Source organism: Manacus candei, unplaced genomic scaffold, assembly GCF_025592945.1.
Source record: "Manacus candei isolate 608988 ecotype Guabito, Panama unplaced genomic scaffold, ASM2559294v1 h1tg000007l, whole genome shotgun sequence".
NCBI lineage: Eukaryota > Metazoa > Chordata > Aves > Passeriformes > Pipridae > Manacus > Manacus candei.
This window is the reverse complement of record NW_026138055.1, coordinates 8,771,059-8,795,003: the sequence shown is the minus strand read 5'-3', so window position 1 is coordinate 8,795,003 and position 23,945 is coordinate 8,771,059. Positions and strand designations below refer to the sequence as shown.

The 23,945-nt window shown below is 47.9% G+C and overlaps 1 protein-coding gene across 2 annotated transcripts in view; it reads left to right on the top strand.

The window, feature by feature from the left end:
* Positions 1–23,945, top strand: part of EXTL3 (exostosin like glycosyltransferase 3) — a 130,734-nt gene that overhangs the window by 37,931 nt on the left and 68,858 nt on the right. For both annotated transcript variants that reach the window (XM_051811988.1, XM_051811980.1), the window contains exon 2: positions 2,961–3,035. The gene's annotated coding sequence lies outside the window, so the exon portion shown is untranslated. The remainder of the gene's footprint in view (positions 1–2,960; positions 3,036–23,945) is intronic.

The following is a 23,945-nucleotide window of genomic DNA, read 5'->3' as shown; positions in this document are numbered from 1 at the left end:
CTCGTGCAGCAGCTGCGGCTGCGGTTTGACAGCTGAAGTCGGAGCAGGGTTGTGAAATCAAGACTCCTCTCGCACGTGGTGGTGGCCGGGTGTGAAATCCCGAGTGGCACCAGCACCCGCTCCGGGTGGAGTGGTCTCCCAGAGCTGCCAGGAACACTCCTGGCTGCTCCTGCCAGGACAGCTGTTCGTGGGATTGTGCTGGGAGATGTCTGCATTGGGGGAAAAAAAAAAAAAAAAAAGAGAAGTTGTGCTTGTTTTGGAAGGGCCTTTTCCCTTTCTCACTGCTCACAGGTTGATCCCGTGGTCGGTGTGGTGACAAACCCGGAGTTGGAACCCCAGTCTCCTTTTGCTAGAGAGGACACCAAGACTTGCCTCACCAGGCTTGAGAAGGAAGAGAAGCAGGAGAAGGCAGCCTTAGCAACTCCAAACTGTGAACAAGCACTGCAAACCAGTGTTTTGTGTATAAAACAATAGATCTGTGAGTAATTGCTTAACGATGAAGTAAGACAGAACAGATGACAAAGAAGTGGATGAGTTTTCTGAAATGCCGGGCCCACGTGAAGAGTTTCTGAGAGGGAGGGTAGTCAAGGTTGTGGTTTTTAATTAAATGACCTCTTTTCACGGGCAGTCAAACTTTCAGACTTAGCAAAGCCTTGCATAACAGGAGGTGCTTTATTTACAGGCTGCACATTCCCTCGTGGACACAGGGGCACAAGGATAAATTATTTAATTGTAGATATCCCAAGGAGTGAGCCAGGCGCCTGCTGGGCCCTGTTGTCCCTGTGGTTTCCCAGCTTTGCCTGTTCCCTCTCTGGCTAATTCCCAAAATCCAGCCGTTTGCCCGAGTGGGCTCTCGGTTATTAATGTTAATTAAGGAGGTTCTGCTCTATGAATATTCCTGTAGCTTTCCAAACACACCAAGTGCTCAGCTCCTCACCCGTGTAACGAGATTGTACACAGCTCTGGTGGTAATTAGCTGCATCCCTCCAAGGACATGTGCCCCTCTTGGGGATGGGAGTTTTGTGGTAGTTACAGCAAGTCCCTGCTGAGACTCACTGGCAGACTTGTGCCAGGGTTGGGTTTTCAGCTCTTTTGCCCTCTGTTTTAATCATTAGTTTCTCCTCTGTGCATTCTACTTGCTGGGCAGCGTGGTTGTAATATTAGTTCTTTTCTGGCAAAGTCCTGACTGGATCTGTGCTCCAGGTAGGGGTCGGATTTAAGTGTTATTCAAAAAGCTTTTGTGCTGCAGGAACGGTGCTCCTTGGGCTGACAACAGTTTTGTATCTCTGCCACCTAATAACCAGCACCTTCTTCCCCCAACAACTGTATTCGAGGGAGAAATTTCCCCCTAAAAATGTGGAAGTGCTGTTTGTTCTGCCAAATCCAATTAGGGCTTCAGTATCTCTCTGATTTAATGTCCTTGCTGAGGGGATGCTCCTGTTGTGGGTGAATCATGGAATGGTTTGGATTGGAAGGGACCTTAAAAATCATCCAGTTCCACCCCCTGCCATGGGCAGGGACACCTTCCACTATCCCAGGTTGCTCCAAGCCCTGTCCAACCTGGCCTTGGACACTTCCAGGGATGGAGCAGCCACAGCTTCTCTGGGCAACCTGTGGCAGTTTGAAACATCCCTGAGAGGTGATTCTCTCTATAGCTTGGTAGAAGAACATTCTCCTCCTTTTTTAACACCCAGGGCAATAGAAGGGAAGAAGGTGGTTCCCTCTTACTGTACAAATAAATAAAATGACCGTAAATGAGAACCAAATTATATTTTAATTTTTCTATATGTTCAGGATGGAACAGCGTTGTGAGATCAGCAGGTTTTTCCAGAAGAGGAGGGTTGTTCTCCAATATCTCTGCTTTGCCCCTGGTTTTATGTGTTCAGTATCATCCAGAAAACTCTTGGTTTGATTGTAATTTGCATTTAGATTGGCTGCCTGAAGGGAGTCGCTTTTGAGGGGAGATGGGGCTCTGTGGCTTCACTCTCTGGCAGATCTGGCTGAAAGTAGTGGCATTTACATAAAAACCATTAGCTCTGTTATTGATAAACATGAAAGGCATCTATTTCATTTAATTTTCTGATGAGGAGCCTTTAATATAAGCACACAATAGCACTGAGGTAGTTACATTCCTGCCCCCCATCCCTCCCTACTGACCTCTTGTTTTAAGGGCAAGTTTTGATTGGGATTTTGTTGGTGGGGAGATGGGAAATCATTTCTGTTCCAATTTCCTGAAGTAACCAGTTGTCTGGCTACATTGTAGGGAATTATTTAATGCTCATTTTAAGAGGTGTCTCTATTAATTGAACGGGGATTTAATGTCTCCCCGAAGCACAATTGGTCTGTGTTTGATGTATAACCAACATGCACGTCTGGCAATTCTATGGATAATCTTTCCCTTAATCAAAATGGGTTTAAGCACAACTTCAGTGGCTCCTTATTAAGGGGATAAAGTGTGTTGAAACAACAAATCTATTAAAGGGAACTTCTGTGGTGCCTGGCAGACCACAGCCCACGGAACCCTCCAGCGCCGTGTCTGCACTAACATTTGTGTAGCCCTGCATCAGTGACCAGGATGTGCCACCAGGAGCTGGGATTCACTGGCTCTCTAGTAACTGGCTTTGTGGAGCTCTTGCTGCTGCTCTCACACATGAATATCTTGCTTTTCTCCTGGGCTGGGCCAGGGCTGACCTCGGGAGCCTCCAGAGGCAGCGGGTGCCACGGTTGTTTTTAAGCATCACAGCATTTGCTGGAGAGACCTTGCTGTGAGCTTTGTGAGCTCTTTCAGTTCTTGACCTCAGAGCTGAGGGGGGTGTGTGTTTCTCTCTGTTTTGCATTCCCTACCTGGCCTACTTCTTGATTTTTTTTTTATTATTTTTTTTCCCTTAAATTTTAAAAATGCTTCAAAATCTTTTTTTGTCGCTTTGTCCATAGTTAAAACCCTTTTTCCTCTCTAACAGGCTCCAGACAGATGAGTAGGGAGCTGGCTACAGAAGAGGAACAGATTCCAGTTTTCCAGCTGGTCACCCTGTACAGTGAGTACCTTAATATTTCAAGAATAAAACTTTCTGCAGTGCCTGATGTGGACCTAAAACTGCCTCCAGAGGGGCACAGCATTCACTCTACCTGCTTGGACAGCGTTGTCCTAGAAATACAGGCATCCTTGGCTTAACTCTTGTTCTGGGAGAAGTGTTGCTCCAGCTCCTTTTGTCTGAGGTGGTAAATTGTATCCATATCCCACTTCCAGTAGCCTGAGCGGTGAAGTTATATCTTGGACCTGCTCAGGGCTGTGAGGAATCCACACCAAGGGTGTCCTGTGCTGCAGGATCAGGAGTGGAAATGGTCTCCAAGGCTGTTCCAGCCTCGTTGGAGGTGTGGGATGAGCGAGGAGGGTGGATGAGGGACCTGCCCCGGCACATGTCGGGGTTACTCATAAAGGCTGCTGTGAAATCAGGCAAATGAGGCTTGACCTGACTGGTGGGCGGAAAAAAAAAGCCCTGGAAAGTGTCTCCTAGTTCATGGTGAGGTTTTCCCTGGAAGTGGAGGAGAAAATCAGTGTTTCACGGGGGATTTTTGCCCATTAAAATGTCTGGCACGCGTGTTAATGGGCTGCAGTAACGAGCCTGTGCTTTATGAGGTGTCTGCAAACATATTCGGGTGTGCAGGTTGTAAATGCTGGGTAATCAGAACATCTTGGCCCATCTGGTGCCAGACTGGAAGGGTTAATTGCCTTGCAGGTGTCTGCAAGCCAGGAGGATGCTCTGCTCCTGGGTGTAAAATGCAGGGGAGCGTGGGAGCTGCACCCACTGACTGAGACCACTGCACAATTCAGTTCATTGTGGCAGCCCTGGCAGGTGATTCCCAAAGGATACCACGGGATGATGAGTTTTGACACTGAAGGTGTTTGTTAATGAGAGTCAAGGACGAAATAATACACTCAGACTCTGGGTTGTGTCATCAGGTTGGTGTGGATATATCCAGGGAGAAGGGCAGAGAATTCCTGTGTTTCTGGGAAAGAAGGGGAGAGAGAGGTGTGCTGATTTGTGGCTTCCTCACTGCTCCTATATCCAACCAGTACATCGTGATGTGCAGGATGCCCTTGGTTCAGGTGTGTTACATATGGATGTAGCTTGTTGTACTTCTGGATTCAGGACAGCCTGTCTTCCCTAATTTTGTGCCAAACACAGCAGCAGGGACTCTCCTCAGCTGATCCATCGCTCCTGTGAAAAACTCCAGGGTGAATAATAACCCTGGAAGTAGCAGAGAGGTCACCTGAAGGACAAACAATGCTATTATTGACCAGCTGTGCCACCGTGCCACGATCCTCATCGACAGCTCTAATCCCAGGCTGTGCTCCCAGGCAGATCTGCTGACTCCAGGAGCTGCAACATCGATACCATTGAATTCTCCTTCCCTTTTGCATATCTTAGGGAGAAGGTGGCGAGTTGCAAACCTGACAGCTGTGCAGTCTGCACAAGGCCAGGAGGCTGCACAGGCTTCCCCCAGGACATAATTTGGGCTGCACGACATTTATTGCGCTGGCGTCGTGTGCAGCAGGCTCAGCACTGACCTTCAGGAGCTGTTTGGGGGCCCATGGCTGGGGGAAACAGTGTAGGAGACAAGGATTTCAGGCTTGGAGTCCTTTTTAGGGTGGAGGACAGTGATGAAAGCAAGAAGGCTGCCTGTGTGAATTTAGGTCAGTGGGAGATAGCTGAGCAAAGGGCTGCTCTTGGCAGGGAGCTGGAACAGAGGAGATGCTGGAAACAGCCCGTGGTTGCCATTGGAACAGAGTGGGAAAACAACCTGTTTCAAGGGAGTCCTTAACAAGTCATTTCTATGCAAGACTCCGTGGCTCTGGATATCTGAATAACCAGGCTGGCACTGGAATCTAAAGATATTTTCAGGAGACTCCTCTTCAAACACGACCTGAGGCTCGGCAGCAAAGCCAAGAACTGCAGGGGGTCGTGTCACAGGCCCCTTCCTATGAGGATGTGGCATCATCCCCGTGGGCCTGGTGCTTCCTGTGCACCACGTGGGCTTGTGTGGTCTGTCAGCTCACAACTGCAGTTAAGAAGGATAGGGGAGAGCAGTTAATTGGGCAAGGAGGATTTGTGCTGCCTGTACCTCCTGCCTGCACTTCTCCCAGGAGCTCTGGGCAGTGAAGGGGTGGAATTCCTGCTTCTTGGATGCAGGGCACTGGGGGAGTGGAATTCCTGCTTCTTGCTGCTGTTCTTCTCAGAAGATGCTGTAGACTCTTGTCAGCTTCTTTAACACCTCAGAACATGGGAGGCCACAGGTCCATCCTGTCTCCAGCCATGGCAGGTAGGGATGTCCTTCATCTCACATCCATTTGTTTGTCTCAAGTGTGTTTTCAGGCTCTGTCCTGTCACCAGGCATTTCAAAGTTCACCTCTGTGTGATGAACCACTTCCTTTTGGTGACTGCACCAAAAGCCAGCCCATTTAACTGCAGGGAGCTCCTGCTTGGGGAATTGTTGTTTGCACATTTGCTGGTAAAATTCTGTCAATCCCTCTCATGTCCCCTGTCAGAGGCCTCTTTTCCAGAGTAAAATGTCCTGATTAATTGACTGGTCCCTACAGAGTCTTTGACCTCCATGGCCTTTGGTCCTCCTTGTCTTTGTCCATCTTCACTATTATTTTGTCCTCTTGATGGGTAACTTTTGGTCATGGTGCACATCTCTTTTTTTTTTTTTTTTTTTTCCTCGAATGTCTTTACTAGAAGCCTCACAGAACCTTTGGGTTTCTGAGGGCCTGCCCTTTTCCTGCAGTTCTCTCTAGGTACAACCCTGGAAAAGAAACCAGGAATTTTGATGCTCCACGTAACAATAAGCCACAGACTTTTTTTTTTTTTTCTCTAAAAAGTGGAAGTTTATGTGCCTAATCTAAGAACTCTGTCAGAAAAGCCATGAATAAAGCTGATAACATTCCAGTGCACTGAATCCCTAGAACAATACAGTGTTCAACAAGGAGCTCTGGCTCCTTGTTCACACAGGGTTGTGTGAAGCTGTCAGCCAGGATATGGGATGTCTCTTTGGATCCTGCAGTGATTCTGTGAAACTAAATGGCTGCTGGTGTCTACTGCATCTTCTAAAAGGGGGACAGGAAACACTCTGGGTGTTAAACCTGCTTGGTTAAGAAATGAAGTCAAAAGAGAGAGTTAGATATTAGGCTTATTTAGTTAAATATAAATCAATGTCATCAAACAGGTTCTGCAGGGGCAAGGCCTGGCCCTCCATCCCCTCTGCTTTGCATGAGTGAGATTTGTTTTATCAGTGCTGTGGCTTCCCAAAAGTGGAACTGGAATGTGAGTGAGATGTTACCTCACAGGGTTGCAGGCTCAGCTGCAGGGAAGCTCTGCAGCCTGACCTGCCTGGGGCTGGGACAGGCCTGTGGTTTTCACCATCTGCCCTGACTCACATCTGTGGCTTTTGTGCTGCCCTGAGGTGAGTCAGGGCTCCCACAGGGATGATTAAAGCCCTGCCCTGTGGGCAGCCTGGGAAACCTGGGCCTCCCTTCAGCTGAATCAGAGCTCCAAGGATCATCCAGAGCAGTTTTCCCAAGTGTTGAGGCTTTTTCTTCCACGTCTTCAAACTCCAGTGCTCTTTCTGCCACTTTGCTTTTCTTCTTTCCTCTCTGCTGCCTTCCCCAGTGCTTCCTTCCTGCCTTTAAAAGCAAAGAACCCCCAGAGCCACCCAGACCTGTCTGGGCTTTTTTGGTGGCTTCTGTTCTGCCCAGAGGAGCCAAAGGACCAAATCCTGGTGTCAGTTTTCTCCCCGGTGTGTGTCAGCAAATGCACCATCATTTCACTTCACAGATTTGTCCAGACACTGGTAATAAAACACCAGCTCCCTAAAGCCTCTCCTGACCTGCCAGGATGTGTCACCCCACTCACACAGTTCTGAATCCAAGGACTGTGGAGTCCTCCTGGACAGAGAACAGGAGGAGGAGGAGAGAGGGAGAGAAATACATCCAGAAATTACAGGTTGGTTTCAAGTCTATCACTGCTCAGGGTGTCTCAGCCCCTGCTTGTTGGTGAAGACTGGAGGCTTTTTCTTTCCTTGCCTTCATATATATATATATATATAAAGATATATATGTATATAAAATATATATTTATGGTTCTTTCTCATTCTTCTTTTTACATTTCTGGGGAGTTGCACAGAGCCAGCTCGGCAGCCCACAGACATCCCACTATAAGAATTTAGCAAGATAGTAAATTAAGAGTAATTTCTAATCTGGCTGGGAGGAGAACAGCCAAATTGGCTGTTTCTCCTGTTGGTTTCAGCATTATTTTTGGCCAGGCAGTCCTTGGAGGGTGTAAATGCACCAGACATGGATCTCTCTGCAGGAGGGATCAGCTCTTCCTGGACAGCACTGGAACACTGCAGCTCTTTATTTATATTTTACTCTTTTTTTTTCAGTACACTGGGTGAATAATACATCCAGTGTGGAAAGGGCTTGTAAAATGCTGAGTTGTGTGCTGGAATTTTGCTCTGCCCAGGAAAATCTCTTGTGATGAGAGTCTCCATGCCAGGTGAAGGTTGGGGCGAGGGAAGGTTTGGAGACCTCGCCGGGATCCCTGCTGGGATCCAACCACACTGGGGAAATGCTGTGCTATAAATGGGGAACTGGGAGAATCCAGCCCTTGCTGGGGACTTTTCCATTTAATGCAGCCATTGAAAGTGGGACTGGAGGCTGTGTGGGACAATGCTGTGGTGGAGGAGCTGGAACAGGCAGCCTTTGTGGCACCATCACAAAGCCACCAGTATGTGCTGGAGGGCTCCTGCTTGCTGAGCCTGTAATATCAGCCCAGGTCCTGTTCTCCTCCCCTCCCTGCCAGGAACTGGGTTGTATTTGGGGAGAATAAGTCCCTGTTTGTGTGTTTTATTTCTTTTCTGCTCACAGTTCTTCTTGGATCACGTGGGGGGTAGAGGAAAAGAGCTCAAGGGAGGAGAAAACCTCGAGGTGAGATCCTTCCCAGAGTGTTAGGGCAGGGCTGCAATGCTCCATTCCTCCTCCTGCTCTCCACAGCTCCCTGGCAGGAGGTTGTAGGGAGGTGGGGATCAGTCCTTCTCCCAGTGAACAAGGGACAGGACAAGAGGAAACTGTCTCAAGTTGTGCCAGAGGAGGTTCAGGTTGGATATTCGGAAAAACTTCTTTGTGGAAAGGGCTGTCAGGAGTTGGAACAGGTGGAGACACCTGGAAGTGTTCAAAAAACGTGTGGATGTGGCACTTGAGGACATGGTTTAGTGGTGAACCTGGTGGGGGTGCTGGGTTGACAGTTGGACTTGGTGATCTTGGAGGTCTTTTCCAACTGTAACAATTCCATGATTCTTCTCTCGGTGTTTCTATGTTTTTTTTCATTATTAAATAACAAAGATTCTGTCCCAAGAATGGGGTTTGTAACCCTGGGGACTGGCCAGGTTTTGGTTTGATTTAGGAACTTCAAGGGCGTGTAGTGATAAACTCTGAGGAGGCTGTAAAGCACTTTCCAGAGACTAAAGGGGCTCCAGGAGAGCTGGAGAGGGACTTGAGACAAGGGCATGGAGAGACAGGACAAAGGGGAATGGCTTCCCAGTGCCAGAGGGCAGGGAGAGATGAGAGATTGGGAAGGAATTCCTGACTGGGAGGCTGGTGAGGCCCTGGCACGGGTTACCCAGAGAAGCTGTGGCTGCCCCTGGATCCCTGGAAGTGTCCAAGACCAGGTTGGACAGGGCTTGGAGCAACCTGGGATAGTGGTGGAGGGTTGTCCCTGCCCATGGCAGGGGGTTGGAATGAGATGAGCTTTTAACGTCCCTTCCCACCCAAACCATTCCATGACTCTCTGAACTTCTGGCTTAGTTTATCCAGGAGCAGGTACTGGGAGCACTCTCAGCTGGGATTTTAAGTGTATCTGGACTTGGACCACCTGGGAAGGGAACGTTGTTGAGACGAGAGTACTGCAAGGTGCAAAGGCTGAGAACAGATGGAAACTTCTTTGTGATATGAAACTATTGCAGTAATTATTTGCTGTAATAAAGCTCTTTCAGAGCACTTGAAGAGGTATTAAAGGGACTCTCCAGGAGGTTTGCATTACTGTGGCAATGGCTGGGAAGTTGGGAGCAATGTGCCAGTGGCACTGATTTGTTTCTCTTGAGTAAAAAAATCTAGAGACAGCCGGATGTAAACGCTTTCTAGATCCCCTCAGACTTGATAAAAACTTGACTAGGGAAACTTCAGCTTGGATAAAAGTGACCTGGCTCACTGAAGGTTTTTTTTACACTGAGGCTTCATGTGGTACTTTGGAAGGAGGCCCTTGGGAACAGCTGTGGGAAGCACAAGTGAAATCCTCCTGGCTTTTGTGTGAGCGAGGGAGTTTCCAGTGCAACTTGATCACAGAAGGCCCTGATATGAAAAGGCTTTACACTGTGGAATTGTTCAGTCATCACTCAGCAGGATAATTGGTTTCTGATTAGGAAGAAAATATGGCTGAAGGTTGGTGTTTGAGGTTCTGAAGTCCTCTTGAAAAGGCAAAGCTCTCGCTCGGTGCCGGCTCTCCCGAGAGCGGGATGCCGGAGACTCCTCCTACGGGCATGGATGTGACAGCTGTTGTTGTTTAAATAGCTCTTTTCTCCCTCCTTCACACCCCTTCCTCCTCTTCAAAGGTAGAGTGGGAATCAGTGGTGTTGTTTGCTCAAAATTAATAGCGAGGTTATTAAACCTTTGGCTGCTGGAGGTGTTTCTGTCACGTGTTTCCTGTGCTCGGTGGCTCTCGGACCTGCTACTCCCTGGCTGTTTTTAGCTGGTGGTGCTGGTGACTGCAGGGGACTTATTTCTTCTCTTCCCACTTCCAAAGTGACTCAGGAGCCAAAAGCAAGCCAAAATTTGTGCCTCCCACAGGCAGCAGAAAGGCTGATGGGGAGGTCATGGGCATCTCGCTGTGGGGATGATGCTGAAAATCTTAGGAGAGGAATTCCAGGTCCAGAGCAGGGGGTGCAGCTTTGCCTCTCTGGGAAGGCTCCTGGGCAGAACAGGATTCACTTCTGCCTCTGCCAACAGCACAGCCTGGACCTGCATTAGATAGTGCTGCACAAAGACCTACCAGAGGCTTGGAATTCAGGAATATCCTGAGTTGGAAGGGACTCATAAGGAGTCCAACTCCTGGCCCTGCCCAGGACACCCCAACAATCTCACCCTGTCCCTCAGAGCGTTGTGCAAACGCTCCTTGAGCTCTGGCAGCCTTGGAGCTGTGGCCACTGCCCTGGGGGAGTGGGACTTGAATCTTTGTTAGCAAACTATGAAGGGTCAGATTGTTATTTTCCATATTAGTATTGAAAAGAGAGGGGGAAGATTTTGGAAGCTGGTGCTGTCAGGCTGGATCAGGAATGAGATCAGTCGTTGCCTGGTGCCTCAGCCAAGGATGGCTGCTCTTTGGACAGGATGGATCTTCCAAGACCTGAGCTATAGCCTGTGAGGAAGTTTCCAGGAAAGCATTTTGGGAGGAGAGACTGAAGTTGGGAGGGGTGGAAGGGGATGATGGTGCTGCACTAAAACTGCTCCTAAGGAAAGGAGGATGCACTTCTTCCCTATTCTCTACTGTCTTTCTATGTGGAGCCACCTGGATCCTCTGCTTCATCCTGCTGATCCAGCTGCTGCCTTTCCCTGTGGACAGATTTGGAGCCCTTTTAATTCTGTCTGGAGTGCTCACTGTGAGGCATCAGAGAGCTGATGCCTTTGAGGAGGGAAGGGAGCCTTCCTCAGGTCTCCAGGGAGCTCATTTATACGGATACTCCTGGGTTCACCAGCCAAGTGTGGCTTTGTTTCCACGTGCTTTTCCCTCTGAGATGGAATCCAAAGAGCAAGGCCAAGTGTCAGCCTGCTGCTGAGCTGCAAAATTCATCCTTTTGGAGCTTCAGCACGAAAAGGAGGGAGAATTGACAAAATGTTTGAGCTGAATGGGATTTTTTTTTAGCCTTTCTGGTCAAGGTTGGGTTTTGTTGCTCTCTCTCAGCGAGTTGTGGATTCTTTCAACCTTTAACTTTTAGACTAAAGCACTTTTTAATAATTAGGTTGTTTTATCAGTGATACCAGCAGAAGATCAGAAAGGTGTGTGGGAAAAGAGTGATCTCACCCTTTCCAGCTCCGATGGGTATTACTGTGAGCTTGGAATTTATTTCAAGACAGTAAAAAATTGTAAATATTTAAAGAAGTAAAGTGTGTCACGGCTGCATTTTTTTTTCCAAGCCATGATTAGAAGAGGAAAAAAACCATTGAGACAGAAATTGACTCCTTGCTGTTGAACTGAGCTTTGCCTAATGGCCAAAATTAAAAGTTTTACCTGTGTGCCTTGAGCACGGTTCAGTCTCTCCAGAAACTTCTCGGAAGGGAGCACAGCCTGACTGGGAAAGCTTTTAAAAAGCCTGTTGGAAATCCCAAATCAGCAGGGGGTAGATGGAAACATCAACAGGAGAAAACAGCCACATCTTCTGCCTGGATTTGTTTTGGGAGAGGTTTTCCCTTCTGTGGAGAAGGTGGATGCAGTGACAGAGGAGCGAGTGCTGAAACCTGATGCCACTGCTGGGTCTCCTGATGGTTCTTCTTGCTCAAATGAAGACCCCAGCTTCATTTTTTCTCTCTCCTTCTGTTCATTTTATTCAGAGTAAGTGTTCCCATTAGACAGTGTGTGTGTGAAGGGCTCCTGGCTCCTGTCTGAGCTGGATAATAAAGGGAACAAGCCAAGAGCAGCATAATTTATTACATGTGAAGTGATTCTCTTCAGAGCACTAATGAGCGCTGACCCAAGCACAGGTAAATTGTCTGTAGGGTTTTTCCCCCCCCCCCTTTCCTCTGAAACCTCTGATCATTTCCCTCCCCAGGCAACCTGTCTTTCACCACCATTAGCCTTGTCTCAGTTTTTGTCTACATTCCAAAGTTGAACCACTTTCTCCACAATTGATATGTGCTCCCGTCGGGCGGAGAGCGCGACGCTGCTATAAAAGCATTTATAATAGAATGGCTCATTCCTGTGTTGGAGAGGGATAATGGACGTGGGATAGAGCTCTGGAGTTAGAAAGCTCTCTAAATTTAGAGTGAGGGTGTGCATTGTAGCTGAACTGATCTCAAACTGGTGCTGCAAGGAAGGGTTTTGCTCCCAGCCTTGTGCTCTCACTGATCTTTTTGCGCTGATACGTCTTTGATTCCTTCCCTCTCAGTCCAGAGATTCCTTCCAGCTTAACTCCCTGATCCAGCTCACTGTGGATCACTTGGAAGCTGGAGAAGAGATCCCTCCTTTCAGCAGCATCAGGGCATTAGAGCAGCTGAACAACAATGTGAAACCACATCCTAAACAAAGCCTCTGTGCCAGGAGCGTGTCAGTCTTTGAAAGGTATTTGCAGCCGTCCTGTTTTCTCCTCTGTGGCAAGTGCTGTGTGGGGCAGCCACTGTAAAAGCAGTGCTTTCCTGCTGCTTGGTTATCCTGAGGAAAGTTACTCCTCCTGGAAACAGCTGCATTTGCTGACAGCCCCCAAAAGAAGTGCAGAGAACTGTGAGCAGGTCACATACTCTGAGATGTTTTGTCTGTTACAGCCAACTTGGAAAATAATTTTAAAAAACAAAAGGTTTGGCTGTTTTGTTGGGTTTTTTTGCTGGATGTTGTTGGATAGTTAGTGGAGTTAATTCCTGGAAGTGTTCCTTCCCCAGGGATCTTTCCAGAGTCATTAAACTGAGTGAAGGATGATCTGGAATAGTCTGCTGCTTGTCTGGAACACTTGCTGGACGTGGGAGCTGCAAAAAGGGCCCTGAGGGCTGCAGGGTGAAAACAGAGGTGAGGGGCAGCAGAAAGGTTACTGTAAATATGAAATACAGATGATGTGTGATTCTGTAAATATGAAATACAGATGATGCTGTGGTGCTGAAAACCCCTCAACCTTTAACTTCAAGGACAGCATTGAACCCCAAAAGGACAATGATATTATAAGGCTACAAATAAGCAGTGACTGAGAGTGTTAAAAGGTGATTTTTAGTCATGAGATGTGCAGCTTCCAAACAGTGGAAAAAAAAAAAGGGGAATTAGTTCAACAGCTGTTGGGCTCTTTCTAAAACATTTCAGGGAGGGCTTTGAGGTGGTGACTGCAGCAGGTTGTACTTGAGGTAGGAGGTTTGGAGCTTGTTTATACTCCCTGGCAAGGTTCAAGGCTGAGCAGTACCTGTTTTGTGTGATCTGTGTGTGTGGTGTTTGCCTCCCACGAGGGCAGGAGAGGGGGAGCACAGGAGGGATACTGGTGTCTAGAAGCTCATGACAAGAGCTGCAAGGTGGCCTTTACAAAGTCCTTCACCTCCAAAGGGATGTGGGGCAAAAATCTGCTGTGTTTTGCTCATTTGGGGCTTTGTCTTGCAAAACACTTTTCGTTGAGGATTTAAATGCAATTTCCAGATGTCAGTGTGATTGTTTTTTAGTGCTGTATTTTGAGGGGGCAGCATTTGCTGAACATAACCTTGGGCAAAGTTTAAAACAAACAAACAATCAAAAATAAAAAAGCTAAATGGGAAGCGATGAAGAGTTGGCAGGGACACAACTATGGATTTGTGTGGGAAGGCCAAAGATGTGCTCTGGCTCTTATCTTAATGTGTGGAATAACAAGGCCTGGCCCCTGCCCCTTGCCTAGAGAGGCAGAAAAGGAGTCCCTGCTAGTGCTGCCCCTCCTGCAGCCTTGAGCCTCAAACCTCTCCTTGGGTTTAAGAACAGATGACAAAGGGGCAGGAGAAGGCCAGAACCAGTCCAAACCCAGGAAATGTTTGTGGGCAGGACCCCAGAATATCAACCAGGAAAGGTCAGCACAGCTGCCTTGGATGGCACTGTGTGTTAGAACACAGCCACAGTTCTCACCTGGAGCTGCCCCAATTCCAGGCTTGTCACCAAGATGAAGTGGGCTACAAATACACCCCTTTCTGTGGGAATGGCTCTGAATGCAGAGCACCTTTAATAATGTCTCAATATCTGCCTCACTGTGTGCACTCTTAATATAACCAGAAGCCAAGGGCACAGGTGGAATTATGAGCTAAAATGCTTTGACTTGGTCACTAGAAACTAATAAGTGTTGTTGAGAGGCATTATTTTAACCCCTGAGTGAGCAGGTTGGAGAAGCAGCTCTGAGCTGGATGGCAAAGAATCATGGAATATCCAGAGCTGGAAGGGACCACAAGGATCATCCAGTCCAACCCCTGGCCCTGCACAGGACACCCCAAAATCCCACCCTGTCCCTGAGAGCGTTGTCCAAACACTCCTGGAGCTCTGGCAGCCTTGAGGCCATGCCCACTGCCCTGGGGAGCCTGTTCAGTGCCCAACCACCCTCTGGGGGAAGAACCTTTTCCTGAAACCTCTGCATGGGAAGAGCACGAGGTGAATCTGGCACGTTGGGCTGGGTGGAGAGAGCATTTTGGGTCCTGCCTCCCTGGAGAGGTCAGACAGGGGGTAACTAAATGCAGCAGCAAACACCTGCTGGCTTTATCCCAAACATTTCCAATGTGTCCTGGCTGTGCCAGGTTACAGCAGCATTTGTAATACTGGGATTGCACATCCTGGTTCCCTGGTGAGGTTTCAGCTTTTCCTGGCTCTTTGGAGCTGCCTCTACCTTGGATTAGCAGGGAGATGGTGCCCCTGGGTGGGGCAGTGCCAGAGCTGAGTTGCCAGTGATGCTGTGTCATGGTTTTGCAAGCCATACCTTCCATCTCCTGTGGAAAGTTGTTGTGACCATGGAAGCTCCCAGGTGAGGCACTGGATTAGTCCAGGGAAAGTTTTCCACCTTCTACTTTTGGTCTGAACTCTGCCTGCAGCCCTGGACAGTGCCCTGCCTTACTGAGCACAGTGACCAGATGGTGGGGAAGCCTGTGCTGTGCCCTTGAAGTTACACTCTAAACATACATGGAATATAAGTGCTACATCCATAAAAAGCATCATTAAATCTATTTCCAACTAAAATAGATACTAAAATCAGCTGCTTCAGGGCTTGGGGTTTTTTTGAGCAGGGAAGAACTCCAGATATGCTTATTTTCATGGTAAGATCACAGGCACCGACCCCCACTGTGTATTTTGGTGCTTTAGTTCACATGTGTGTTTATGCATTTTCTTCCTGACCTTGCAGATGTTCTCAGCTACTCTTTGTAGATCCAACAAACTGACCCTTCCCCTTTTAAATACAGAATGTTCCATGTCAATTTAGCAAATAATTGAGTGGTTTTCTTTAGAGGAAAGGCTTTTTTTTTTTTTTACAGGACACAGTTCTGCCCTACCAGTGCAAGTGCCTCAAATACTTGGAGGCTACAAAGTGGTGAAGGGTGTGGAGGGGCCATACAAGGAGGGACTGAGGTCACTGGTGTGTTCAGCTGGAGGAGACTGAGGGGACACTCTTTGGGGTCTCCAACATCCTCCTGAGGGGCAGCTCCCATCCCTGCTCCACGTGAGCGTTGCCAGGACCTGAGGGAGCAGCTGGAGCTGTGTCAGGGGAGGGTTAGGTTGGATCTCAGGAAAAGGTTCTTCCCCCAGAGGGTGGTTGGGCACTGAACAGGCTCCCCGTGGAATGGTCACTTCCCAGGGCTGCCAGAGCTCCAGGAGCGTTTGGACAACGCTCTGAGGGACAGGGTGGGATTGTTGGGGTGTCTGTGCAGGGCCAGGGGTTGGACTTGATCCTCGTGGGTCCATTCCATCTCAGGGTATTCCATGATTCTGAGACAATATGGAAAGACTGAGTCACCTTTGAAGAGGAAAACCAAAGAAAGAGCAGCTGAACTGGGGGTTTTTTTACAACTCACCAAGGGATGGTGTTGCTTTTTAGTTTGTTTGTAGTTTGCCCTTATTCATCTCTTATTACCCTCGTGGCCAGAACTGGTTTGATGGTTTTTTTTTCTTCAGAGTCAAGAGTTCTGTTGGTCAGAGGGGAAGAAGAAGGATCAACTCCATCCTGGCTCTGTGCTCTGGAAAACTGCTGGACTGGGAAGGCTGATCTGTGTTTTTAATGGTGCATCCATGGGGCGCTTCCTAAGCAGGAAGAGCAGATACCTGATGTTAAAAGTGCCTGAAAAAATTCACCCCTTTCTCTGCAGAACAAGGATAAATACTTCTTGATCCTCCAAGAGGGGCTGTGTGGGTTTAATTAACGTTTGCCAAGTGCTTGTGGATCACATCTTTCATCTGAGAATCTGAAGGCAAAATATCTTCTCGCTCAGCGCCGCAATTATTCCTCCAGCTGTCGCGAGCTGTGCCAACAAAAACCACTCTCCTGTCATCAAGGGACTGGTGATGCCTTGTGACTTGTTTGGATTTTGATACTCTCTTTCCCCCCCTGCTCCTTCTCCTCACACAAAATACAGCGTGTCCTCCAGATTTCGGGGGCCACAAACTATTTGTGGCTCGTGTTCTGTTTGTTCTTGTGCCCCTTTTTTTTGTCTCTCTCTTCTTAAAATATTTTTTATCTTTTTTTTTTTTTGGCATCTTTTTTGAAATATTACTGTGATTTATAAAATCCCTACTGTGTTTTATTTTAAAGTGGATGTCAAATACAAGATGAATTCCTCCACTCCCCGGACTCAGCTTTTCCCGAGTTCCTGCTCGTGGCATTTTGGGTGTGAAGACCTCCAGCTTTTTTTCTCCCCAAATGCTCCTTTTATTGCCAGCAGTGCTATGTGAGAGCCTCTTAAAAACCGATATTTCTCAATTTTAGTTTTAAAGGAAGGCTTGTACATGTATATCCTCCCAGAAAATAAAGTTACACCTGCAATTTATAAATTAAATAATTATGGGTTCTACCCATGTTGAGGTTCAGCCTCTCTACAAGACCAGAAGCACATCTGAGCCCCCTACAAGTCTGTGGCTCAGGTAACTGTGGCTGTAACTGTTATCCTGGTGAGGATTCATTAATCTTGACTTAAAAAGCAGATGAGATTTAAAATCTAATTTTTTTTCTTTTATTTTTTTTTTCACTTGAAGAAAGCTCAAACCATCATTTGAAGTCTTGGAACCTTTAAGCTCGTAATTATCTGTGGGAGTGACGACTACAAAGGAGTGACTTCAAGAGCAGCTGCTCTGGGCTGCTTTCATCAACCTGTGTGTTAAAGCTGGGTCTGTTTGCTTTAACACTTAAACCCTCGCTCCTGTTTGCCCTTCACATGGAATAATGTGGGAGAAGGAGCTGGGGTCTGTCCCAGCTCCCCTGGAAAGGGAGTTGGTTCTCTGTGACATTCCCTTGTGGTTTGCAAAGGTTTTTAGAGCCGCAGAAATCAAATGCAGGGTGATAACTCCTTTCCTCCCCTTCAAATTCCGAGTCGTAAATCACAAAGTGTGGTTGTTCTCTGCCCTGTGCTTTTGGCTTGAGGGGTTTGATGCTCCAAATTGGAATTAATCTCCCTGGTTCCCACTGAGGGTGGGGGGAGTCGTGCGGCTTCTCCGAGATCTGTGTCCGTGTGTGTCGCTCTGAACTGCGCCGTGGGAGTGGAGACGTCTGACTCCCACTTAAAGTGGGGCGAGTTTCTGCTTCCCAGAAGGGAATTCTGAATTCTGCCAAGTGTGTCGTTGGTGGTTTGTAAAATCATAAATCTGAACGTGGTGCATTCACTTCCCTCCTGCCCGGGGACTTGGGTGTGTTGGGTGAGGCCAGCAGGAGCTGGGATGGGATCCCCGTGGGATCCCCCACTGCCTCCCCATGCTTTGGGGCTTGAGGGGGAATGGAAAATCTTTGACTTAACCAACAACTTTGATTAAAAAAGCTGAGATGAGCCCATCTGAGCACCCCAATAATCCTTTGCTCTTTATGCAGCTGCTGAGGTCTGAGCTGTGGCAGCACATTCCCTGCTGCCCCTGGGCTGTGTCCTCCAGGGAAGTGCCGTTCCAAGAGGGACATTCCCAGTGCTGCTTTCAGCTGGGGGAGGTTTTCTTGTTACTTTTTGGTAAAGAGCTCCTGATGTTTCCATGAGAAATGTCAGGAAGTGTTGCCTGGTGTTCGGAAATCAATTTTCCTTTGCTGTCTGTTTAGGAAGGGTCGGTTTTTCCTGTCTCCCTTTCCCATCTGATGATTGTGGGCCCCATTTGTGGCAGCGCACGTGTCTCTTGTGGCAGCTTGGTTGTTCCTGACCAGCAACCCTGGGTGGGGGAATCCCAGAATGGTTTGGGTTCAAAGGGACTTTAAAGCTCCTCTCATTCCACCCATGGGCAGGAACACCTTCCACCACTATCCCAGGTTGCTCCAAGCCCGTCCAACCTGGCCTTGGACAATTCCAGGGATGGGGCAGCCACAGCTTCTCTGGAGACAAGTGGCTTTGAGGAGAGACTTGGAAAAGAAAACAGATATAGAAGCTGTGTGTGCAGAGTTTGTTTCTGTAACCCCCAGCTCAGATGGTGGATGAGCAGAGTGAGAGGAGCCACCAGGGAGGACCCCTGCATCGGGAGCCAATCTGCTGCTCCACCTTGTGTCATCCTGTGGCTTCACTGCTGAAAACTGGGACTCCAACTGCTCTTAAAGGGCTTTGTCGTGTTCCAGTAGCGCTTCATCACCCGAGGAGAGCTCAAAATCACATCTCTGAAACTGCAGTTCTGTCCTTTGAAGCACAGCCTGGCGTGTCCTTGACAGACGTTTCCTTTCTCTGCAGATACAGGGAGCCATCATCACATGGTCCTGTTTTAGCTGCTCTGGGGCTCCTCTGTTCCTGGAGCAGAGGAGATCAACAAGAAACTTTGTCATCATTTGTTTCCTTCTGTGTTCCTTAATCACAGCACCTGAGAGGAAGGATTTTTTCCCCACTCTCCCTCTTGTTCAGTTTATCTCATCGAAAACCTTTTTGGGGTGGAATTAATTGGCGAGCCGTGCCTCGGGAGCTTCAGCTGGAATTTTAGCCATCCCTCCCTTTAAAAATTGGGTGGAAATCCATTTCTCCTGTCAGCCCTCTCTGCTGTCTGCCTGCCCCAGTGGCCTTTCCCAGCACACTGGCATTTCTGAAGCCGGGTGAGTTATTCCCTTCCACCGCTGTGCCGTGCTCTCCCTAAACTGCTGTGATCGATTCCATTCATTCCCTCCGAGCAGCCTTTCTCACTTAACACAGTCAACACACTGAAACAGGCTTGGAAAACAGATTTGTTATTCCTTAATATTTTCAAACTCCCCAGTCTCCCATTTTTATTTTATTTTAGCAGAAACCTCCTGTCGAAATCTTTTGTCAGAGCTTCGTATCTCGCCGTTTAACAACTGGCTCTGGGCTCCAGCACACGAATAACAGCCTTAAGCATCAAATAATGCTTCCCATTCCCAGGATCTCTGAGCCCTGTCCTTGACAGACATGACAGACATTTCCAGCTCTGGAATTACAGCCATCTGGGAAGTGGAAAGATGGTTATCAACTGGAAAAGCAGCACCACGCTTCTGGCTGGGAGGAATGGCTGGGAGGTTCATGGCTCATCTGCACGTGGATACACAGGCAAAATAATCACAGTTCAGCTCCTTGGGTTCAGTTGTTTGAAGCTTATGAAATTCAGTTCTTGCTCTGAATGAAATTTGCCTGGAGGTTTGTCTTAATTTACTTCCAGAGTCAAAATTAAGGTAATTCGAGTGAAGGTCACTTCTGCAAAGAGAGGGTTCGTGTGGTTGGACTAATTGACTTGGATTAATACCCTTTTAGTTAAAATAGTCATTTGCACAGAGCTGGGGGAGGACCCAGGACTTCTTGCTGCTGTCAAAGAGTTCTGAATTACCTTTTATTTTATTTCTTCCCTATTTCTGTGCCTTTGCTTCTGTATTTCTTTGTTGGGCACTGGGTGTTTGTATCACCGACCATGAGATCATGTAGGTTGTGCACAACAAATCCACCCCATCATCAAAAGAAATCTGCCTTCCCTCTGCAATAAAATGCCTTAAGTTGAGCAGAGCAGCATTAATTTGAAATTTATTTTCAAGCCAGTAATGTTTTTTTTTTTTCTCCAGCGCAGTAAGAGGCTTCCTGGATACTTTTAGGAAATCACAATTTTGGCTTACATTCTTTTTAAAATGTACAATGAAAACAACATTTGTGTGGACTGCAAAGGTTTTAAAGAGGGTCCAAAGTGAAAACACTACATTAGGCAGCTCATGGATCTGTTTTCCCATGGAAAATGCTTCTTCCTTGTGGATCTAGTAAAGGCTGGATAATCTCACTTAGAACTTGATTCTCAGATTTCAGGACGAGTCTGCTTTGAACCTCTTGAATCTGCACCCATAATTCATCCTTCCAGGCAAACAGGTGCTGATTTTCCTTGGTAAAGGAGAAAAACAAGTGCTGGGATCTCGGAGCGGAGGGCAGAGCTGCTGCTTCTGCAGGTCCCTGGGAGAAAGGAAATTTCAGGCCATTTCCTCCTCTCAAGCTGCTGTTCTTTCTGTACATATCTACAAGATTGTAAATCTTGTTCCTTCTCCAGTTCCTGCAAGGAAACGCTTTGCACGGAGCGGACGGCGTTGGGAAGTGTGAGCAGGAGAGAAGGGACCAGCCAGAGCTCTCAAGCACCACAATTTAAATACAATTTCTCTCCATAAAAGCCACTCTTCAACATTAGAACTTGTGTGTTTTACCTGGAGTAGTCATCCTTTCTCCTGAATTATGGTGCTGCATTTTAATTGTAGTAGATGACCCAGTTGGGGTTTCTTGGGGCTGTTTGGTGACCTGGGATCTCTCCTGCCTGACATTTGTATGGACAGCTTTGATTGGCATCAGGGTTTTTTGTCCTGGCATCGATGCCAGCCTGTGAGGAAGGACATGAAGCTTCTGGGAGTTGGACTTTTATGTGCTGGGTCCCTTTTTGCCAGGGACAGACACAAGGCAAGAGCCCCCCCCCAGCCAAAATCCAGGGTGAGCCTCTGGAGGAAGCACCGATTCCCGACTGCAGGAGCTGCAGGAACACGTGGTTTTGCCTCCTCTCCCCTCATGCTCATCTGCAAGCACTTAATAATAAATACAGTGGTCTGGTCTCCTGGATCTGCTGTTTTTCAGGGCTTCCAGAGTCTGCTCCAGGGCAGGGGAGACCAGGCATGGTGTTGGCAGCACTTCCTGAAGGGAAGGGGAGGTGGAAGGCTGAGAACTGTGGATAATCCCATAAAATCATGGAATGCTTTGGGTTGGAAAGGACCTTAAAGCTCACCCTGTTCCAACCCCTGCTATGGGCACCTTCCACTAACTCAGGTTGCTCCAAGCCCCGTCCAGCCTGGCCTTGGACACTTCCAGGGATCCAGGGGTAGCCACAGCTCCTCTAGGACTTCTGTCTCAGCCCCTCCCCACCCTCACAGCCAAGAATTCCTTCCCAACATCCCATCTAAACCTACCCTCTTTCAGCCCAGAGCCATTCCCCCTTTATCCTATCACTCCATGTCCTTGTCCCAAGTCCTTCTCCAGCCTTCCTGGAAGGCCCCCTTTAGGTCCTGGCACTGGATAAGGGCATGGAGAGTGTGCTGGTTCCACACACTTGAATTTGATATGTTGGTTTCAAAGCAGTCTGGGGAAGAAGAGAAGCATTAGCTTCATTTATTTTATTTTATTTTATTCTTTTCTTTGAGCCAGGGTTTTTTTTTGGCCCCACAGGTCAAGGGTTTTCCCTGGGCAAGAGGAATTATCATCCAGAAGCCCAAAGCTCTCGGGACCAGGAGAACTTGTTCCCTTGGAGCTGAGGTGATGCTGGAATGTGCAGTGTAGAGAGAACTTGAAGAGTCTCCAGACCTGCTCAAAGAAAGAGGTTTCTCAGATCTTCTGTTGTATAAAGTGCATTTTAGTCATCCATGGTGGTCTGTTGGCAGGACCTTTGCAGTGAGAGCTCTTCCTTCTCCTCGTGGTGGGGTCAGAGTGTGACAGGCAGGACGTGGAGTCCTTCTACTCCCATTTAGGGAGGATGGGAAACAACTTCATTTTCTCTGTTTGGAGGAGTGTTTGTGTTCAGGGTTACACGTGCCCATGTTTATTTACCCACTTGTTTTTCCTTCTGTCACCTGATTCCTTCCAGGTGAGGGCCACTCTTCCATGGGGACCATGTTCCAGAGACCATCTCTTGATGCACAATAATATTGTCATTAAGTTTGCTGATAATGGTTGGTCTTTCCCATGGCAGGATTGTCCCTGGTCCAGTTTTTCTTGTCTGGCTTGACTGTAGGTGATACCTGATTGACTGTGCTTCTTCATCCCATGGCTTAAAACTTCAAACTTCACAAAAACTGCTTGGTTTGGTTTGGTTTTTTTTTTTTTAGGAGGAACCCAAGACTGAAACCTCTTCGATATTCATGTCTGAGGCACGTCAGACATCTAATGTTGGCAGAGCCAGACACACTTGAAAGCTAAAAATGTAATAAAATGGATATTTTACTCTTGCCTGCTGTTACTATGAAAGTCCCATTTCGGCTTCCTAGTCTGAGCAAAACGTTGCCTCTTTTTTTTTATCCATAAGAGAGTTTTCAACCTTCAGATCCACCTTTCTTGGATGGGATTTCTCCTTCTGAGGATGTGGGACTCCTGGGCTGTGACAGTGGGAGCAAATCGGTGGTTTTACTCTCTTTAAGTGCTCCTTCACAGTTTCTGCAGGCTGGAAGAGCTTCCTGCTAAAATCAAAAGGAGATCTGAGCCTTTTCAGCCTTGTGGTTCTTCTCTGCACAGCAGCAGAGATGTCTCAGATGGTGAAGTTAAACCCTCCAGCTTTTATCTGTGGGACGGTGTGTGTTGATTGCTTGAGGTATTGCAAATTCCCAACTAGTTCAGTGAAATTACCAGGAAATTCCCATTATTTAGGTCAGGTAAATGCCTTTGAGTTGCCCTTGGTGTGTATCTGTCTCCTGTTAAAGCCACAGTTCAGGAAAAATTATGGCTGAAGTGAAGTGCTGGGTATGTGATAGAATCTTGGAATGGTTTGAGTTGGAAGGGACCTCAAAGGTTGTCTCATTCCAACCCCCTGCCCTGGGCAGGGACACCTTTCACTATTCCAGGTTGATCCAAGCCCAACATGGCCTTGGACACTTCCAGGGATCCAGGGGCAGCCACAGCTTCTCTGGGCAACCTGTGCCTCCCAGCCAGGAATTCCTTCCCAATCTCTCATCTCTCCCTGCCCTCTGGCACTGGGAAGCCATTCCCCCTTGTCCTGTCCCTCCATCCCTTGTCCCAGTCCCTCTCCAACTCTCCTGGAGCCCCTTTAGGCACTGGAAGGGGCTCTGAGGTCTCCCTGGATCCTTCTCCAGGTGAACCCCCCCAGCTCTCCCAGCCTGGCTCCAGAGCAGAGGGGCTCCAGCCCTTGGAGCATCTCCGTGGCCTCCCCTGGACTTGTTCCAACAGGTCAACATCTTCCTTGTGTTGGGGGCCCTCGGCACTTCTTGTCCATGAGCACCCTTTGGAGCTGCTTATGGGAAGGGGACTGTTTGGAATAGCTTTGCTTGGGGGGAGGTCCCTGTGCCCAGTTTCCAGTGAGGGTCATGTGCAGGTGGTTCAGCTTTTCTGTTTACTTGACCCTGTTGGACCATCTGTGGAGATTGTCAAGATTTACAGCAGAAGAAATGGTTGCATGGAAGTCAAAGCACGAGGGTTGAACCTCCTCCTTGGGAATCCCAGTTTCTTTGTGTGGATCAGGTCTGGATGTGGGTTTGTTGTCCCCTGTTTGAACAAAGGTGAAGTTTTGGTTTGGGTTTGAGTGTATGTTGATCCAGTTCCCACCATCCTCAACACAACTGTAAAGTTTCCCAGGTACTGTTTTTCTTCAGGGCAAGGGAAACAGCCTCGAGTTGCACCAGGGGAGGTTTAGATTAGATATTAGGAAAGCATTTCTTGATGCTTGGGGTGGTTTGGAGCTGGAGGGGTTGGATCTTGATTTAAATGTTGTGGCATTCGTTGGATTTTGCCTCTAGTGTTGTTGGTTTATTGGATCTTGACTTAAGTCACCTGTGTCCAGCTCTGGGCCCTCAGCTCAGGAAGG